The sequence below is a fragment of the Procambarus clarkii genome, chromosome 32 (genome assembly GCF_040958095.1).
Source record: "Procambarus clarkii isolate CNS0578487 chromosome 32, FALCON_Pclarkii_2.0, whole genome shotgun sequence".
Lineage (NCBI taxonomy): Eukaryota > Metazoa > Arthropoda > Malacostraca > Decapoda > Cambaridae > Procambarus > Procambarus clarkii.
Window position 1 is genome coordinate 21234895 of NC_091181.1, and position 22559 is coordinate 21257453.

A 22559-nucleotide genomic window follows, 5' to 3' on the forward strand; every position below is an offset into this window, starting at 1 on the left:
GTTGTTAGTTCTAAGGTTTCCACAATTACGTTTATTCATAAACCTATAACTTTGGGAATTAAAAATTTTTACTTCTAAATTTTGAGAATTTATTGAAGGTCACAGTGACTAATTCTTTTTAAAATTACTATACTCTCAAACTCAATTTCAAATTGAAGAAAATGAAAGTTATATGCCATTCTCAGCCCATAAAGAATAAAATAAAAATTGATGAAATATTAAATTTGTCAGCTTAATTTGAAATTGTGAAATTTTTATTTTTTGCAAATATTTTTTCCCTCTTCATAGTATGATACTGAACCATAATTCAAAGTTGAAGCATTTACCATGCAAATTATGCACTACAAGTCTGAGAGTGTTTGAGGAAGGTTGAAAAATTAAACTCTGTTGCCCCTTGATTGGAAAGACAAGAGGAGTCTCACGGGATGACAGTGAACAGTGAGTGTGCTGATGACTTTATAGCAACGTGAGTACTAATGATGAGTGTTTATGTGGACGTCTAGATGACTGGTGCCCTACACACAGGGCGGTGACTGCCTACACACGGGGCGGTGACTGCCTACACACGGGGCGGTGACTGCCTACACACAGGGCGGTGACTGCCGACACATGGGGCGGGGACTGCCTACACACAGGGCGGTGACTGCCGACACATGGGGCGGGGACTGCCTACACACGGGGCGGTGACTGCCTACACACAGGGCGGTGACTGCCGACACACGGGGCGGTGACTGCCTACACACGGGGCGGTGACTGCCTACACACGGGGCGGTGACTGCCTACACACAGGGCGGTGACTGCCTACACACAGGGCGGTGACTGCCTACACACGGGGCGGTGACTGCCTACACACGGGGCGGTGACTGCCTACACACGGGGCGGTGACTGCCTACACACAGGGCGGTGACTGCCTACACATGGGGCGGTAACTGCCTACACACAGGGAGGTGACTGCCTACACACAGGGCGGTGACTGCCTACACACAGGGCGGTGACTGCCGACACACGGGGCGGGGACTGCCTACACACGGGGCGGGGACTGCCTACACACGGGGTGGTGACTAGTAGTAGGGATGGCTCCACACAGGTGATATTTTTTTTCAGGTCAAATATCCCCTGTGCGGGCCAGGGTTTTCAGGTAAATTTAGAATATCGTCTGTGCGGGCCATGGTTTTCAGGTTCCAAAGGGAAAATATCGTCTGTGCGGGCCAGGGTTTTCAGATTCCAATATCGTCTGTGTGGAGCCAGGGTTTTGAGGTTCCAATATCTCGCGTGTGAGCCAGGGTTTTCAGGCGAATTTGGGGAGTCACAGATTTGGAAGTAAGGATTTCTTATAACGAAAATAATGTCATACGAGTTTGTTAAAGTTCTTATGAGAAAAATAATTTCCAAGACATAGAAGTTTGTTAAGGCCTTATGGGACAAATTAAAGTAACGTATATAGCTCTTTAGGGCTTCCAGGAGAACTCTACGGACATGTTTTACATGTTTTCAACTTACAAAATCCGTCTGTGTAAGCCATAGTTTTCATATAAATTTAGAAAATCACCTGTGTAAGTCATGGTTTTCAGGGTTTCGTACATCACACCCCCCTCCCTCCCCCCCTTACCTCGCAATCTCTCGCGTCACCTTTATTTACTTTACGCCCGGACAGCCAGACGGATCTTATCATATCTTATCTCCATAATATCTCTACCGTCCCTCCTCTCTCTCTCTCTCTCTCTCCTCTTCCTATTTCCTTACAACTATTTTCAGAGTTTCAAATAATCATAGAAGTTTATTTATATGTTTATGACAGAATTTGTAAAAGGACCATTTTCAGAGAATATTGTCTTAGATGTTTTGTTAAGGAAAACAGGCAACTTATCCATAACATTTAGTTTTATATCCATTTACGGCTATTTCATCTGTAAAGACCAAATTGATCAGAGCCCAGTTTTAAGCTCATATTTCATCAGAGTCCAGTTTATACCGAAAATTCGCCAGAGTCTACTTTGAGAGCAATATTTGTCAGAGACAGTTTTAGCTCATATTTCATCAGAGACCATTTTATACCTAAAAATGAACAGAGTCCACATTGTGAGCAAATTAGTCAGAGACAGTATTTAGCTCATATTTCATCAGAGTCCAGTTTATGCTCAAATTCGCCAGAGTCTACTTTGAGAGCAATATTCGTCAGAGACAGTTTTAGCTCATATTTCATCAGAGACCATTTTATACCTAAAAATGAACAGAGTCCAGTTCTTGATCGAAATTCATCAGAGTCCAGTTTTCTAGCAAAATTCGCCAGAGTCTACTTTGTGCCAAAATATTCAGAGTCCAGTTCATGATCGAAATTAATCAGAGTCCAGTTTTCTAGCAAAATTCGCCAGAGTCTACTTTGTGCCAAAATATTCAGAGTCCAGTTCATGATCGAAATTAATCAGAGTCCAATTAAAGACCCAAATTTGGCAGAGACCACATTTTCGCTACTAGCAGTCCAATCCCCCTGAAATTTTAAACAGTCATATTTCAGACGTAGTAAATAAGATCAAGTCAGTTACAGAGCACCAGCTCTTGTCCCCCTGTATTTGCATATTTTCTCTATATTCACTGTGTTCTTCGTATTCTCATCCGTGTTCACTCCATGTTCTACAAATGTTCACAGTCCCATTCAGTTCATATTTTCACAAGTATCTCCATTTTTTCTGTAATCGTTCTCTTAGTCTCATTATGTTCTCTACAAAGTCTAGTCATATTTTCTATGTTTTCATGTTCATCACATGTTCTCTTTACAACTTTTATACTCAATATTCATTCTAACTTCCATATTTTGTGTTCTTTGTCAATATTCATGTTCCTCTACAAGTTCATGTTCCTCACAAGATCACTTCGTTTTTCACCTTCACTTACATGTTTTCTACATTCTTTTGTCATATTCTCCATGTTCTTCACAAGTCCATTGTTCATTCTTTGTAATCCCTATTCTCCTTATCATGTTTTCATGTTCTCTGTAAGTTCATATTCCCAGCATGTTCACTGTATTCATCAACTTTTCTTACATATGTTCTTTGCCATGTTCCCCATATGTTCTCTAGGTTTTTCCCCTTACATGTTATCTAACGTTCCTTAACTAAAAAATCTTTCACCAATCAACTAAAAACAGTCACTTTCGTCATTTCTCAACTAAACTTATTATCCAGTCAACTAAAAATAGTCAGAAATAGCCTCGTTCAACACTGCTCTTAACTAAAACAACCTTTCTCTTAGCTAAAAATTGTCAAAGGAAACTTTTTTCAGCACTTTCTTAACAGGCGCTATGTTTCATCAAGAAAAAAATTGTCAAAGGAAACTTTCCAAAACTGTTCATATCTAGCTTTTATCCATCGTCAATCAACTAAAAATAATAACTTTCATCATTTCTTAACTAAACATATTCCCCATTCATCAGAAAATAACCGTGTTCATCATGTTTCATTGTCATTTCATAACTAAAATTATCTGCCAATCATCAGAAAAAGTCATGTTCATCATGTTTTGTCTTTTTCCTTAACTAAAGTATTCATCAGTCAACTAAAAATAGTTACTTCATCATGTTTCCTTGTCATTTCTTAACTAAAATATCACTTCTCTCATCTGAAAATAGTCATGTGTAGTCTCTTTCCAACACTGTTCTTAACTAAAACAGCCTTTCGCTTAGCTAAAAATTGTCAAAGGAATCTTTTCAGCACTGTTCATAACTAACTTTATCCATCGTCAAGTCAGAAAATATAGTCAAAGATATCTATCATCGTCGTTCTTAACTGACATTTATACTTTGTAGAGCACTAAAATAGTCAAATGTAACTTTTTCAGCACTTTCGTAAAAATTATATGTCGTCAAGTACGAAAAAAATAGTCAAAGGTACTCTCCGTTACACCAAAGTTACTCTTCGATAAATCAAAGACGCTCTTCAATACATCAAGGACTTACTCAAAGACACCAAAGTTACACTCTAAGACATCCTTCGAGACATCAAAGACTTCCTTAAGACTTCAATGGGACTCTTCCATTCATCAAAGACATTCTCTAAGCCCTCAAAGTTATTCTCAGCACAATCAAAAGTTATTCCGAGACAACAAAAGTTATTCTCAGAACAATCAAAAGTTATTCCAAGACAACAAAAGTCATTCTCAGAGCTATCAAAATTATTCTCGGAGTCATCAAAAGGTATTCTCTAACTCACTTTGGTCATTAAAGTTAATTTCTATGTTATAAAAGTTTGTCTCAGAGACATCTAAAGTTAATCTTAGAGTTATCAAATGTAATCTCTAACTCTCTTTTGTTCATCAAAGTTGATCTCAGAGTTAGCAAAGGTAATCTCTAACTCACTCTCGTTCATCAAAGTTGTTTCAAAGACATCAAAGTTATTCTCAGCACAATCAAAAGTTATTCCGAGACAACAAAAGTTATTCTCAGAACAATCAAAGTTGTTTCAAAGACATCAAAGTTATTCAAAGAGCTAACAAAAGTTATTCTCAGAGTCACCTTCGTTCTTCAGAGAAACTTGTCCAAAACATCTTTATTCATCAAAGTTATTCTCAGAGGCATAAAAGTCATTCTCAGAACAATCAAAGTTGTTTCAAAGACATCAAAGTTATTCAAAGAGCTAACAAAAGTTATTCTCAGAGTCACCTTCGTTCTTCAGAGAAACTTTTCCAAAACATCTTTATTCATCAAAGTTATTCTCAGAGGCATAAAAGTCATTCTCAGAGCTATCAAACTTGTTCTCAAAGTCATCAAACTTATTCACAGAGTCATCAAAGTTAATCTAAGACATCATTTTTCATCAAAGATATTCTCTCTAAACCATCAATGTTCTTCTCTAAGACATAAAAGTTATTCTCAGAGGCACCTTCGTTCGTCAGAGAAACTTTCAAAACATCTTTGTTCATCAAACTTGTTTTCAAAGTCATCAAAAGTTAATCTAAGACATCTTCTTTCATCAAAGTTATTTTCAGAGACATCTAAAGTTATTCTCAGAGCTATCAAACTTGTTCTCAGAGTCATCAAATGTTATTCTCGAAGTCATCAAAGTTATTTTCAGAGACATCTAAAGTTAATTTCTATGTTATAAAGTTATTCTCAGAGGAATCTAAAGTTAATCTTGGTCATCAAAGTTATTTTCAGAGACATCTAAAGTTAATTTCTATGTTATAAAGTTATTCTCAGAGACATCTAAAGTTAATCTTGGTCATCAAAGTTGTTCTCTAAACATCAATGTTGTTCTCCAAGACATCAAAGATGTTCTCAAAATCATAAAAGTTATTCCCAGAGCTATCAAAGTTAATCTCAGAGTTATCCAAAGATATTCTCATGTCCACAAAAGTTATTCCAAGAGACGTCAAAGTTGTTTCAAAGACATCAAAGTTAATCTCAGAGTTATCCAAAGACATTCTCAGAGACATCTAAAGTTATTCTCTAAGACATCAAAGTTGTTCTAAGAGTTATCAAAAGTTATTCTCAGTCATGATATGTTATTCTCTAACTCACTTCCATTCATCAAAGACATTCTCTAAGTCCTGAAAGTTATTCTCTAAGACAACAAAGTCTTTCTCAGAGCTACCAAAGATGTTCTCTAAATCATAAAAGTTAATCTTAACTCACTTTCGTTCATTAGAGAAACTTTCCAATCCATATTCGTTGACCAGAGTTATTCTCAGAGTCATCAAAGCGATCTCTAATTCATCTTCGTTCTCCAAAGTTGTTCTCTAAGACACCTTCATTCATCAAAGAAACTCTCCTTCTTCCATCATGTTATTCTCAGAGTCATCAAAGCGATCTCTAATTCATCTTCGTTCTCCAAAGTTGTTCTCTAAGACACCTTCATTCATCAAAGAAACTCTCCTTCTTCCATCATGTTATTCTTTAAGACATCTTCAGTCATAAAATTTTCTCTCCAAAATGTAACTAGTTCAGCTTTTCATACCAAACCTGCATTTCTGTTAAAACATATTTTCTTAGTTGCTTTACCCTAAAACTGTTCTCTGAACTACACTGTTCAAACCTACGTAACCTATCCTCTCCACCCAATGTTACCTAACTTTACCTATGTTACCTTACCTTACCTTACCTATCTTACATAACTTAACCTGCATAACCTAACTTTACCTATCCTAACCTAACTTACCTTACCTTACCTATCTTACCTAACTTTACCTATCTTACCTAACTTAACCTGCATAACCTAACTTTACCTATCCTAACCTAACTTATCCTGCATAACCTAACTTTACCTATGTTACCTTACATTACCTATCTTACCTAACCTAACCTAACTTTACCTATGTTACCTTACCTTACCTTACCTATGTTACCTAACTTAACCTAACTTTACCTATGTTACCTAACTTAACCTTCATAACCTAACTTTACCTATCCTAACATAATTTACCTTACCTTCCCTAACTTAACCTAACTTTACCTATCCTAACTTAACTTACCTAACTTAACCTGCTTAACATAACTTACCTTACCTTCCCTATCTTACCTAACTTTACCTATCCTATCCTAACCTAACTTGTCTTACCTAACTTAATCTTACTTTCCCAAACTGATGTATCCTAACTTATCTAGTCCAGCCAGACATGCTCTAACTTACATAAGTATTCCTTCTTGTCTTTTGTGTTTCGTCAATCATTGTCTCATATTCATTTACTCATTTCATTAGTTAATTTCTCAAATGGTCACTTATGCATTTCAAGTGCTATTTGTTAGAGATTGGTTATTTAAGCATTTCAAAGAATTTTTGTTATATATGGGCATTTACTCTGGGCATTTACTCATTTCAAGGGATAATTTCTCAAATGGACGTTTTTGCATTTCAAGTGTTATTTGTTTAAGATTGGATATTTAAGCATTTCAAAGAATTTTTGTTATATATGGGCATTTACTCATTTCAAGGGATAATTTCTCAAATGGACGTTTTGCATTTCAAGTGTTATTTGTTTAAGATTGGGTATTTAACCATTTCAAAGGTTTTTCTTATATATGGGAACTTACTCGTTTCAAGGGTCAATTTCTCAAATGGTCATTTTTGCAGATCAAGGGTTATTTGTTAAAGTTCATCAAGTTGCTCATAAGTTGTATTTATTATGTTTGTTATCATTTATTCTTATTTCCCAACCCCTTAACCTAACCTCTTGTAATCTTAGTGTATTTAGTAGGTTCTATCTTATGTTCTTATTCCCCAACCCTTTAACCTAACCTTTCAGATGTAGTTTGTTGAATATATTATCCTTTTCCTAACCTTTCAGATGTAGTTTTGTTTCTCCTTTTTGTATATTTTTACCCAAACCCACCATCCCACTTAACCATCTTTCCTTCTTTACTTTGATTCTCCTACTCCTTCTAACCCTCCTTTTCTATCTCTCTCCCTTATTCTCTCTCTTCCTCCCCCTCTCTCTCCCTCATTTGCTCAAATGCTCTCTTGTTTCTCAAATTCAAGTCTTATTGCTCCCATTCTCACACCCTCACTCTCTTTCACTTAGTTTTTCTTTTTCTCAATTCAAGTCTTAGTGCTCCCATGCCCACACTCTCTCTCATTCTCTCTTCTTTGGTCCCATTTTCTTCCGCCCCCTCTCTCTTACTCCTTGCTCTTCTTTCATGCTCTCACTCCCTTGAGCTCTTGTTTCTCAATTCAAGTCTTAGTGCTCCCATGCCCACACTCTCTCTCATTCTCTCTTCTTTGGTCCCATTTTCTTCCGCCCCCTCTCTCTTACTCCTTGCTCTTCTTTCATGCTCTCACTCCCTTGAGCTCTTGTTTCTCAATTTCAAGTCTTAGTAGATCTGATTCTTTACTATTGTAATTTTATTATTACTATGATAAAGAATGAACTTATATGTGAAAAACAAAGTAAAGAAGGAAAGATGGTTAAGTGGGATGGTGGGTTTGGGTAAAAATATACAAAAAGGAGAAACAAAACTACATCTGAAAGGTTAGGAAAAGGATAATATATTCAACAAACTACATCTGAAAGGTTAGGTTAAAGGGTTGGGGAATAAGAACATAAGATAGAACCTACTAAATACACTAAGATTACAAGAGGTTAGGTTAAGGGGTTGGGAAATAAGAATAAATGATAACAAACATAATAAATACAACTTATGAGCAACTTGATGAACTTTAACAAATAACCCTTGATCTGCAAAAATGACCATTTGAGAAATTGACCCTTGAAACGAGTAAGTTCCCATATATAAGAAAAACCTTTGAAATGGTTAAATACCCAATCTTAAACAAATAACACTTGAAATGCAAAACGTCCATTTGAGAAATTATCCCTTGAAATGAGTAAATGCCCATATATAACAAAAATTCTTTGAAATGCTTAAATATCCAATCTTAAACAAATAACACTTGAAATGCAAAAACGTCCATTTGAGAAATTATCCCTTGAAATGAGTAAATGCCCAGAGTAAATGCCCATATATAACAAAAATTCTTTGAAATGCTTAAATAACCAATCTCTAACAAATAGCACTTGAAATGCATAAGTGACCATTTGAGAAATTAACTAATGAAATGAGTAAATGAATATGAGACAATGATTGACGAAACACAAAAGACAAGAAGGAATACTTATGTAAGTTAGAGCATGTCTGGCTGGACTAGATAAGTTAGGATACATCAGTTTGGGAAAGTAAGATTAAGTTAGGTAAGACAAGTTAGGTTAGGATAGGATAGGTAAAGTTAGGTAAGATAGGGAAGGTAAGGTAAGTTATGTTAAGCAGGTTAAGTTAGGTAAGTTAAGTTAGGATAGGTAAAGTTAGGTTAAGTTAGGGAAGGTAAGGTAAATTATGTTAGGATAGGTAAAGTTAGGTTATGAAGGTTAAGTTAGGTAACATAGGTAAAGTTAGGTTAAGTTAGGTAACATAGGTAAGGTAAGGTAAGGTAACATAGGTAAAGTTAGGTTAGGTTAGGTAAGATAGGTAATGTAAGGTAACATAGGTAAAGTTAGGTTATGCAGGATAAGTTAGGTTAGGATAGGTAAAGTTAGGTTATGCAGGTTAAGTTAGGTAAGATAGGTAAAGTTAGGTAAGATAGGTAAGGTAAGGTAAGTTAGGTTAGGATAGGTAAAGTTAGGTTATGCAGGTTAAGTTATGTAAGATAGGTAAGGTAAGGTAAGGTAACATAGGTAAAGTTAGGTAACATTGGGTGGAGAGGATAGGTTACGTAGGTTTGAACAGTGTAGTTCAGAGAACAGTTTTAGGGTAAAGCAACTAAGAAAATATGTTTTAACAGAAATGCAGGTTTGGTATGAAAAGCTGAACTAGTTACATTTTGGAGAGAAAATTTTATGACTGAAGATGTCTTAAAGAATAACATGATGGAAGAAGGAGAGTTTCTTTGATGAATGAAGGTGTCTTAGAGAACAACTTTGGAGAACGAAGATGAATTAGAGATCGCTTTGATGACTCTGAGAATAACATGATGGAAGAAGGAGAGTTTCTTTGATGAATGAAGGTGTCTTAGAGAACAACTTTGGAGAACGAAGATGAATTAGAGATCGCTTTGATGACTCTGAGAATAACTCTGGTCAACGAATATGGATTGGAAAGTTTCTCTAATGAACGAAAGTGAGTTAAGATTAACTTTTATGATTTAGAGAACATCTTTGGTAGCTCTGAGAAAGACTTTGTTGTCTTAGAGAATAACTTTCAGGACTTAGAGAATGTCTTTGATGAATGGAAGTGAGTTAGAGAATAACATATCATGACTGAGAATAACTTTTGATAACTCTTAGAACAACTTTGATGTCTTAGAGAATAACTTTAGATGTCTCTGAGAATGTCTTTGGATAACTCTGAGATTAACTTTGATGTCTTTGAAACAACTTTGACGTCTCTTGGAATAACTTTTGTGGACATGAGAATATCTTTGGATAACTCTGAGATTAACTTTGATAGCTCTGGGAATAACTTTTATGATTTTGAGAACATCTTTGATGTCTTGGAGAACAACATTGATGTTTAGAGAACAACTTTGATGACCAAGATTAACTTTAGATGTCTCTGAGAATAACTTTATAACATAGAAATTAACTTTAGATGTCTCTGAAAATAACTTTGATGACCAAGATTAACTTTAGATTCCTCTGAGAATAACTTTATAACATAGAAATTAACTTTAGATGTCTCTGAAAATAACTTTGATGACTTCGAGAATAACATTTGATGACTCTGAGAACAAGTTTGATAGCTCTGAGAATAACTTTAGATGTCTCTGAAAATAACTTTGATGAAAGAAGATGTCTTAGATTAACTTTTGATGACTTTGAAAACAAGTTTGATGAACAAAGATGTTTTGAAAGTTTCTCTGACGAACGAAGGTGCCTCTGAGAATAACTTTTATGTCTTAGAGAAGAACATTGATGGTTTAGAGAGAATATCTTTGATGAAAAATGATGTCTTAGATTAACTTTGATGACTCTGTGAATAAGTTTGATGACTTTGAGAACAAGTTTGATAGCTCTGAGAATGACTTTTATGCCTCTGAGAATAACTTTGATGAATAAAGATGTTTTGGAAAAGTTTCTCTGAAGAACGAAGGTGACTCTGAGAATAACTTTTGTTAGCTCTTTGAATAACTTTGATGTCTTTGAAACAACTTTGATTGTTCTGAGAATGACTTTTATGCCTCTGAGAATAACTTTGATGAATAAAGATGTTTTGGACAAGTTTCTCTGAAGAACGAAGGTGACTCTGAGAATAACTTTTGTTAGCTCTTTGAATAACTTTGATGTCTTTGAAACAACTTTGATTGTTCTGAGAATAACTTTTGTTGTCTCGGAATAACTTTTGATTGTGCTGAGAATAACTTTGATGTCTTTGAAACAACTTTGATGAACGAGAGTGAGTTAGAGATTACCTTTGCTAACTCTGAGATCAACTTTGATGAACAAAAGAGAGTTAGAGATTACATTTGATAACTCTAAGATTAACTTTAGATGTCTCTGAGACAAACTTTTATAACATAGAAATTAACTTTAATGACCAAAGTGAGTTAGAGAATACCTTTTGATGACTCCGAGAATAATTTTGATAGCTCTGAGAATGACTTTTGTTGTCTTGGAATAACTTTTGATTGTTCTGAGAATAACTTTTGTTGTCTCGGAATAACTTTTGATTGTGCTGAGAATAACTTTGAGGGCTTAGAGAATGTCTTTGATGAATGGAAGAGTCCCATTGAAGTCTTAAGGAAGTCTTTGATGTCTCGAAGGATGTCTTAGAGTGTAACTTTGGTGTCTTTGAGTAAGTCCTTGATGTATTGAAGAGCGTCTTTGATTTATCGAAGAGTAACTTTGGTGTAACGGAGAGTACCTTTGACTATTTTTTTCGTACTTGACGACATATAATTTTTACGAAAGTGCTGAAAAAGTTACATTTGACTATTTTAGTGCTCTACAAAGTATAAATGTCAGTTAAGAACGACGATGATAGATATCTTTGACTATATTTTCTGACTTGACGATGGATAAAGTTAGTTATGAACAGTGCTGAAAAGATTCCTTTGACAATTTTTAGCTAAGCGAAAGGCTGTTTTAGTTAAGAACAGTGTTGGAAAGAGACTACACATGACTATTTTCAGATGAGAGAAGTGATATTTTAGTTAAGAAATGACAAGGAAACATGATGAAGTAACTATTTTTAGTTGACTGATGAATACTTTAGTTAAGGAAAAAGACAAAACATGATGAACATGACTTTTTCTGATGATTGGCAGATAATTTTAGTTATGAAATGACAATGAAACATGATGAACACGGTTATTTTCTGATGAATGGGGAATATGTTTAGTTAAGAAATGATGAAAGTTATTATTTTTAGTTGATTGACGATGGATAAAAGCTAGATATGAACAGTTTTGGAAAGTTTCCTTTGACAATTTTTTTCTTGATGAAACATAGCGCCTGTTAAGAAAGTGCTGAAAAAAGTTTCCTTTGACAATTTTTAGCTAAGAGAAAGGTTGTTTTAGTTAAGAGCAGTGTTGAACGAGGCTATTTCTGACTATTTTTAGTTGACTGGATAATAAGTTTAGTTGAGAAATGACGAAAGTGACTGTTTTTAGTTGATTGGTGAAAGATTTTTTAGTTAAGGAACGTTAGATAACATGTAAGGGGAAAAACCTAGAGAACATATGGGGAACATGGCAAAGAACATATGTAAGAAAAGTTGATGAATACAGTGAACATGCTGGGAATATGAACTTACAGAGAACATGAAAACATGATAAGGAGAATAGGGATTACAAAGAATGAACAATGGACTTGTGAAGAACATGGAGAATATGACAAAAGAATGTAGAAAACATGTAAGTGAAGGTGAAAAACGAAGTGATCTTGTGAGGAACATGAACTTGTAGAGGAACATGAATATTGACAAAGAACACAAAATATGGAAGTTAGAATGAATATTGAGTATAAAAGTTGTAAAGAGAACATGTGATGAACATGAAAACATAGAAAATATGACTAGACTTTGTAGAGAACATAATGAGACTAAGAGAAAGATTACAGAAAAAATGGAGATACTTGTGAAAATATGAACTGAATGGGACTGTGAACATTTGTAGAACATGGAGTGAACACGGATGAGAATACGAAGAACACAGTGAATATAGAGAAAATATGCAAATACAGGGGGACAAGAGCTGGTGCTCTGTAACTGACTTGATCTTATTTACTACGTCTGAAATATGACTGTTTAAAATTTCAGGGGGATTGGACTGCTAGTAGCGAAAATGTGGTCTCTGCCAAATTTGGGTCTTTAATTGGACTCTGATTAATTTCGATCATGAACTGGACTCTGAATATTTTGGCACAAAGTAGACTCTGGCGAATTTTGCTAGAAAACTGGACTCTGATTAATTTCGATCATGAACTGGACTCTGAATATTTTGGCACAAAGTAGACTCTGGCGAATTTTGCTAGAAAACTGGACTCTGATGAATTTCGATCAAGAACTGGACTCTGTTCATTTTTAGGTATAAAATGGTCTCTGATGAAATATGAGCTAAAACTGTCTCTGACGAATATTGCTCTCAAAGTAGACTCTGGCGAATTTGAGCATAAACTGGACTCTGATGAAATATGAGCTAAATACTGTCTCTGACTAATTTGCTCACAATGTGGACTCTGTTCATTTTTAGGTATAAAATGGTCTCTGATGAAATATGAGCTAAAACTGTCTCTGACAAATATTGCTCTCAAAGTAGACTCTGGCGAATTTTCGGTATAAACTGGACTCTGATGAAATATGAGCTTAAAACTGGGCTCTGATCAATTTGGTCTTTACAGATGAAATAGCCGTAAATGGATATAAAACTAAATGTTATGGATAAGTTGCCTGTTTTCCTTAACAAAACATCTAAGACAATATTCTCTGAAAATGGTCCTTTTACAAATTCTGTCATAAACATATAAATAAACTTCTATGATTATTTGAAACTCTGAAAATAGTTGTAAGGAAATAGGAAGAGGAGAGAGAGAGAGAGAGAGAGGAGGGACGGTAGAGATATTATGGAGATAAGATATGATAAGATCCGTCTGGCTGTCCGGGCGTAAAGTAAATAAAGGTGACGCGAGAGATTGCGAGGTAAGGGGGGGAGGGAGGGGGGTGTGATGTACGAAACCCTGAAAACCATGACTTACACAGGTGATTTTCTAAATTTATATGAAAACTATGGCTTACACAGACGGATTTTGTAAGTTGAAAACATGTAAAACATGTCCGTAGAGTTCTCCTGGAAGCCCTAAAGAGCTATATACGTTACTTTAATTTGTCCCATAAGGCCTTAACAAACTTCTATGTCTTGGAAATTATTTTTCTCATAAGAACTTTAACAAACTCGTATGACATTATTTTCGTTATAAGAAATCCTTACTTCCAAATCTGTGACTCCCCAAATTCGCCTGAAAACCCTGGCTCACACGCGAGATATTGGAACCTCAAAACCCTGGCTCCACACAGACGATATTGGAATCTGAAAACCCTGGCCCGCACAGACGATATTTTCCCTTTGGAACCTGAAAACCATGGCCCGCACAGACGATATTCTAAATTTACCTGAAAACCCTGGCCCGCACAGGGGATATTTGACCTGAAAAAAAATATCACCTGTGTGGAGCCATCCCTACTACTGTGACTGCCGACACATGGGGCGGGGACTGCCTACACACGGGGCGGTGACTGCCTACACACGGGGCGGTGACTGCCTACACACAGGGCGGTGACTGCCTACACATGGGGCGGTAACTGCCTACACACAGGGCGGTGACTGCCTACACACAGGGCGGTGACTGCCTACACACAGGGCGGTGACTGCCGACACACGGGGCGGGGACTGCCTACACACGGGGTGGTGACTGCCTACACATGGGGCGGTGACTGCCGACACACGGGGCGGTGACTGCCTACACACGGGGCGGTGACTGCCGACACACGGGGCGGTGACTGCCTACACACAGGGCGGTGACTGCCGACACACGGGGCGGGGACGGCCTACACACGGGGCGGTGACTGCCTACACACGGGGCGGTGACTGCCGACACACGGGGCGGTGACTGCCTACACATGGGGCGGTGACTGCCTACACACAGGGCGGTGACTGCCGACACATGGGGCGGGGACTGCCTACACACGGGGCGGTGACTGCCTACACATGGGGCGGTGACTGCCTACACACAGGGCGGTGACTGCCGACACATGGGGCGGGGACTGCCTACACACGGAGCGGTGACTGCCTACACACGGGGCGGTGACTGCCTACACACAGGGCGGTGACTGCCGACACATGGGGCGGGGACTGCCTACACACAGGGCGGTGACTGCCTACACACAGGGCGGTGACTGCCGACACACGGGGCGGGGACTACCTACACACGGGGCGGTGACTGCCTACACAGGGGGCGGTGACTGCCGACACATGGGGCGGTGACTGCCTACACATGGAGCGGTGACTGCCTACACACGGGGCGGTGACTGCCTACACATGGGGCGGTGACTGCCTACACACAGGGCGGTGACTGCCGACACATGGGGCGGTGACTGCCTACACACGGGGTGGTGACTACCTACACACAGGGCGGTGACTGCCGACACATGGGGCGGTGACTGCCTACACACGGGGTGGTGACTGCCTACACACGGGGCGGTGACTGCCTACACACGGGGTGGTGACTGCCGACACATGGGGCGGTGACAGCCAACACACGGGGCGGTGACTGCCAACACACGGGGCGGTGACTGCCTACACACAGGGCGGTGACTGCCGACACATGGGGCGGTGACAGCCAACACACGGGGCGGTGACTGCCAACACACGGGGCGGTGACTGCCTACACACGGGGCGGTGACTGCCTACAAATGGGGCGGTGACTGCCTACACACAGGGCGGTGACTGCCGACACACGGGGCGGTGACTGCCTACACACGGGGCGGTGACTGCCGACACACGGGGCGGTGACTGCCAACACACGGGGCGGTGACTGCCTACACACGGGGCGGTGACTGCCTACACACTGGGCGGTGACTGCCTACACATGGGGCGGTGACTGCCGACACACGGGGCGGTGACTGCCTACACACGGGGCGGTGACTGCCGACACATGGGGCGGTGACTGCCTACACACGGGGCGGTGACTGCCTACACATGGGGCGGTGACTGCCTACACACAGGGCGGTGACTGCCGACACATGGGGCGGTGAATGCCTACACACGGGTGGTGACTGCCGACACACGGGGCGGTGAATGCCTACACACGAGGCGGTGACTGCCGACACACGGGGCGGTGACTGCCGACACATGGAGCGGTGACTGCCGACACACGGGTGGTGACTGCCTACACACGGGGCGGTGACTGCCTACACACGGGGCGGTGACTGCCGACACACGGGGCGGTGACTGCCTACACATGGGGCGGTGACTGCCTACACACGGGTGGTGACTGCCTACACACGGGGCGGTGACTGCCGACACACGGGGCGGTGACTGCCGACACACGGGGCGGTGACTGCCAACACACGGGGCGGTGACTGCCTACACACGGGGCGGTGACTGCCTACACACGGGGCGGTGACTGCCGACACACGGGGTGGTGACTGCCTACACACGGGGCGGTGACTGCCGACACACGGGGCGGTGACTGCCGACACACGGGGTGGTGACTGCCGACACACAGGGCGGTGACTGCCTACACACGGGGTAGTGACTGCCTACACACGGGGCGGTGACTGCCTACACACGGGGCGGTGACTGCCGACACACGGGGCGGTGACTGCCTACACATGGGGCGGTGACTGCCTACACACAGGGCGGTGACTGCCTACACACGGGGCGGTGACTGCCTACACACGGGGCGGTGACTGCCTACACACGGGGTGGTGACTGCCTACACACGGGGCGGTGACTGCCTACACACGGGGTGGTGACTACCTACACACGGGGTGGTGACTACCTACACATGGAGCGGTGACTGCCGACACACAGGGCGGTGACTGCCTACACACGGGTGGTGACTGCCTACACACGGGGCGGTGACTGCCGACACACGGGGCGGTGACTGCCGACACACGGGGCGGTGACTGCCAACACACGGGGCGGTGACTGCCTACACACGGGGCGGTGACTGCCTACACACGGGGCGGTGACTGCCGACACACGGGGTGGTGACTGCCTACACACGGGGCGGTGACTGCCGACACACGGGGCGGTGACTGCCGACACACGGGGTGGTGACTGCCGACACACAGGGCGGTGACTGCCTACACACGGGGTGGTGACTGCCTACACACGGGGCGGTGACTGCCTACACACGGGGCGGTGACTGCCGACACACGGGGCGGTGACTGCCTACACATGGGGCGGTGACTGCCTACACACAGGGCGGTGACTGCCTACACACGGGGCGGTGACTGCCTACACACGGGGCGGTGACTGCCTACACACGGGGTGGTGACTGCCTACACACGGGGCGGTGACTGCCTACACACGGGGCGGTGACTGCCTACACACGGGGTGGTGACTACCTACACACGGGGTGGTGACTACCTACACATGGAGCGGTGACTGCCGACACACAGGGCGGTGACTGCCTACACACGGGGCGGTGACTGCCGACACACGGGGTGGTGACTACCTACACACGGGGCGGTGACTGCCGACACACGGGGCGGTGACTGCCTTCACAAGGGGATTTGGTGACTGCCTACACATGGGGCGGTGACTGCCTACACATGGGGTGGTGACTGCCTACACACGGGGCGGTGACTGCCTACACACGGGGTGGTGACTGCCGACACACAGGGCGGTGACTGCCTACACACGGGGTGGTGGTGACTGCCTACACACGGGGTGGTGACTGCCTACACACGGGGCGGTGACTGCCTACACACAGGGCGGTGACTGCCTACACACGGGGTGGTGACTGCCTACACACGGGGCGGTGACTGCCTACACACGGGGTGGTGACTGCCGACACATGGGGCGGTGACTGCCTACACACGGGGCGGTGACTGCCTACACACGGGGTGGTGACTGCCTACACACGGGGTGGTGACTGCCGACACACAGGGCGGTGACTGCCTACACACGGGGCGGTGACTGCCGACACACAGGGCGGTGACTGCCGACACATGGGGCGGTGACTGCCTACACACTGGGCGGTGACTGCCGACACACGGGGTGGTGACTGCCTACACACGGGGTGGTGACTGCCTACACACGGGGTGGTGACTGCCGACACATGGGGCGGTGACTGCCTACACACTGGGCGGTGACTGCATACACACAGGGCGGTGACTGCCTACACACAGGGCGGTGACTGCCGACACACAAGGCGGTGACTGCCGACACACACAGGGCGGTGACTGCCTACACACAGGGCGGTGACTGCCTACACACGGGGTGGTGACTGCCTGCACACGGGGCGGTGACTACCTACACACAGGGCGGTGACTGCCTACACACGGGGTGGTGACTGCCGACATACAGGGCGGTGACTGCCGACACACAGGGCGGTGACTGCCTACACACGGGGTGGTGACTGCCGACACACAGAGCGGTGACTGCCTACACACGGGGTGGTGACTGCCTGCACACGGGGCGGTGACTGCCTACACACAGGGCGGTGACTGCCTACACACGGGGCGGTGACTGCCTACACACGGGGTGGTGACTGCCTACACACGGGGTGGTGACTGCCTACACACGGGGTGGTGACTGCCTACACACGGGGTGGTGACTGCCTACACACGGGGTGGTGACTGCCGACACATGGGGCGGTGACTGCCTACACACGGGGCGGTGACTGCCGATACACAGGGCGGTGACTGCCTACACACAGGGCGGTGACTGCCTACACACAGGGCGGTGACTGCCTACACACAGGGCGGTGACTGCCGACACACGGGGCGGGGACTGCCTACACACGGGGCGGGGACTGCCTACACACGGCGTGGTGACTGCCGACACATGGGGCGGGGACTGCCTACACACGGGGCGGTGACTGCCTACACACGGGGCGGTGACTGCCTACACACAGGGCGGTGACTGCCTACACATGGGGCGGTAACTGCCTACACACAGGGCGGTGACTGCCTACACACAGGGCGGTGACTGCCTACACACAGGGCGGTGACTGCCGACACACGGGGCGGGGACTGCCTACACACGGGGTGGTGACTGCCTACACATGGGGCGGTGACTGCCGACACACGGGGCGGTGACTGCCTACACACGGGGCGGTGACTGCCGACACACGGGGCGGTGACTGCCTACACACAGGGCGGTGACTGCCGACACACGGGGCGGGGACTGCCTACACACGGGGCGGTGACTGCCTACACACGGGGCGGTGACTGCCGACACACGGGGCGGTGACTGCCTACACATGGGGCGGTGACTGCCTACACACAGGGCGGTGACTGCCGACACATGGGGCGGGGACTGCCTACACACGGGGCGGTGACTGCCTACACATGGGGCGGTGACTGCCTACACACAGGGCGGTGACTTCCGACACATGGGGCGGGGACTGCCTACACACGGGGCGGTGACTGCCTACACACGGGGCGGTGACTGCCTACACACAGGGCGGTGACTGCCGACACATGGGGCGGGGACTGCCTACACACAGGGCGGTGACTGCCTACACACAGGGCGGTGACTGCCGACACACGGGGCGGGGACTGCCTACACACGGGGCGGTGACTGCCTACACAGGGGGCGGTGACTGCCGACACATGGGGCGGTGACTGCCTACACATGGAGCGGTGACTGCCTACACACGGGGCGGTGACTGCCTACACATGGGGCGGTGACTGCCTACACACAGGGCGGTGACTGCCGACACATGGGGCGGTGACTGCCTACACACGGGGTGGTGACTACCTACACACAGGGCGGTGACTGCCGACACATGGGGCGGTGACTGCCTACACACGGGGTGGTGACTGCCTACACACGGGGCGGTGACTGCCTACACACGGGGTGGTGACTGCCGACACATGGGACGGTGACAGCCAACACACGGGGCGGTGACTGCCAACACACGGGGCGGTGACTGCCTACACACAGGGCGGTGACTGCCGACACATGGGGCGGTGACAGCCAACACACGGGGCGGTGACTGCCAACACACGGGGCGGTGACTGCCTACACACGGGGCGGTGACTGCCTACACATGGGGCGGTGACTGCCTACACACAGGGCGGTGACTGCCGACACACGGGGCGGTGACTGCCTACACACGGGGCGGTGACTGCCGACACACGGGGCGGTGACTGCCAACACACGGGGCGGTGACTGCCTACACACGGGGCGGTGACTGCCTACACACTGGGCGGTGACTGCCTACACATGGGGCGGTGACTGCCGACACACGGGGCGGTGACTGCCTACACACGGGGCGGTGACTGCCGACACATGGGGCGGTGACTGCCTACACACGGGGCGGTGACTGCCTACACATGGGGCGGTGACTGCCTACACACAGGGCGTTGACTGCCGACACATGGGGCGGTGAATGCCTACACACGGGTGGTGACTGCCGACACACGGGGCGGTGAATGCCTACACACGAGGCGGTGACTGCCGACACACGGGGCGGTGACTGCCGACACATGGAGCGGTGACTGCCGACACACGGGTGGTGACTGCCTACACACGGGGCGGTGACTGCCTACACACGGGGCGGTGACTGCCGACACACGGGGCGGTGACTGCCTACACATGGGGCGGTGACTGCCTACACACGGGTGGTGACTGCCTACACACGGGGCGGTGACTGCCGACACACGGGGCGGTGACTGCCGACACACGGGGCGGTGACTGCCAACACACGGGGCGGTGACTGCCTACACACGGGGCGGTGACTGCCTACACACGGGGCGGTGACTGCCGACACACGGGGTGGTGACTGCCTACACACGGGGCGGTGACTGCCGACACACGGGGCGGTGACTGCCGACACACGGGGTGGTGACTGCCGACACACAGGGCGGTGACTGCCTACACACGGGGTGGTGACTGCCTACACACGGGGCGGTGACTGCCTACACACGGGGCGGTGACTGCCGACACACGGGGCGGTGACTGCCTACACATGGGGCGGTGACTGCCTACACACAGGGCGGTGACTGCCTACACACGGGGCGGTGACTGCCTACACACGGGGCGGTGACTGCCTACACACGGGGTGGTGACTGCCTACACACGGGGCGGTGACTGCCTACACACGGGGCGGTGACTGCCTACACACGGGGTGGTGACTACCTACACACGGGGTGGTGACTACCTACACATGGAGCGGTGACTGCCGACACACAGGGCGGTGACTGCCTACACACGGGTGGTGACTGCCTACACACGGGGCGGTGACTGCCGACACACGGGGCGGTGACTGCCGACACACGGGGCGGTGACTGCCAACACACGGGGCGGTGACTGCCTACACACGGGGCGGTGACTGCCTACACACGGGGCGGTGACTGCCGACACACGGGGTGGTGACTGCCTACACACGGGGCGGTGACTGCCGACACACGGGGCGGTGACTGCCGACACACGGGGTGGTGACTGCCGACACACAGGGCGGTGACTGCCTACACACGGGGTGGTGACTGCCTACACACGGGGCGGTGACTGCCTACACACGGGGCGGTGACTGCCGACACACGGGGCGGTGACTGCCTACACATGGGGCGGTGACTGCCTACACACAGGGCGGTGACTGCCTACACACGGGGCGACGACTGCCTACACACGGGGCGGTGACTGCCTACACACGGGGTGGTGACTGCCTACACACGGGGCGGTGACTGCCTACACACGGGGCGGTGACTGCCTACACACGGGGTGGTGACTACCTACACACGGGGTGGTGACTACCTACACATGGAGCGGTGACTGCCGACACACAGGGCGGTGACTGCCTACACACGGGGCGGTGACTGCCGACACACGGGGTGGTGACTACCTACACACGGGGCGGTGACTGCCGACACACGGGGCGGTGACTGCCTACACACGGGGCGGTGACTGCCTACACATGGGGCGGTGACTGCCTACACATGGGGTGGTGACTGCCTACACACGGGGCGGTGACTGCCTACACACGGGGTGGTGACTGCCGACACACAGGGCGGTGACTGCCTACACACGGGGTGGTGGTGACTGCCTACACACGGGGTGGTGACTGCCTACACACGGGGCGGTGACTGCCTACACACAGGGCGGTGACTGCCTACACACGGGGTGGTGACTGCCTACACACGGGGCGGTGACTGCCTACACACGGGGTGGTGACTGCCGACACATGGGGCGGTGACTGCCTACACACGGGGCGGTGACTGCCTACACACGGGGTGGTGACTGCCTACACACGGGGTGGTGACTGCCGACACACAGGGCGGTGACTGCCTACACACGGGGCGGTGACTGCCGACACACAGGGCGGTGACTGCCGACACATGGGGCGGTGACTGCCTACACACTGGGCGGTGACTGCCGACACACGGGGTGGTGACTGCCTACACACGGGGTGGTGACTGCCTACACACGGGGTGGTGACTGCCGACACATGGGGCGGTGACTGCCTACACACTGGGCGGTGACTGCATACACACAGGGCGGTGACTGCCTACACACAGGGCGGTGACTGCCGACACACAAGGCGGTGACTGCCGACACACACAGGGCGGTGACTGCCTACACACAGGGCGGTGACTGCCTACACACGGGGTGGTGACTGCCTGCACACGGGGCGGTGACTACCTACACACAGGGCGGTGACTGCCTACACACGGGGTGGTGACTGCCGACACACAGGGCGGTGACTGCCGACACACAGGGCGGTGACTGCCTACACACGGGGTGGTGACTGCCGACACACAGAGCGGTGACTGCCTACACACGGGGTGGTGACTGCCTGCACACGGGGCGGTGACTGCCTACACACAGGGCGGTGACTGCCTACACACGGGGCGGTGACTGCCTACACACGGGGTGGTGACTGCCTACACACGGGGTGGTGACTGCCTA

At 46.9% G+C, this 22559-nt stretch overlaps 1 protein-coding gene across 1 annotated transcript in view; it reads right to left on the minus strand.

The window, feature by feature from the left end:
- Positions 1-22559, minus strand: part of LOC123752442 (regucalcin-like) — a 124006-nt gene that overhangs the window by 89687 nt on the left and 11760 nt on the right. The gene's annotated exons all lie outside the window — the stretch shown is intronic.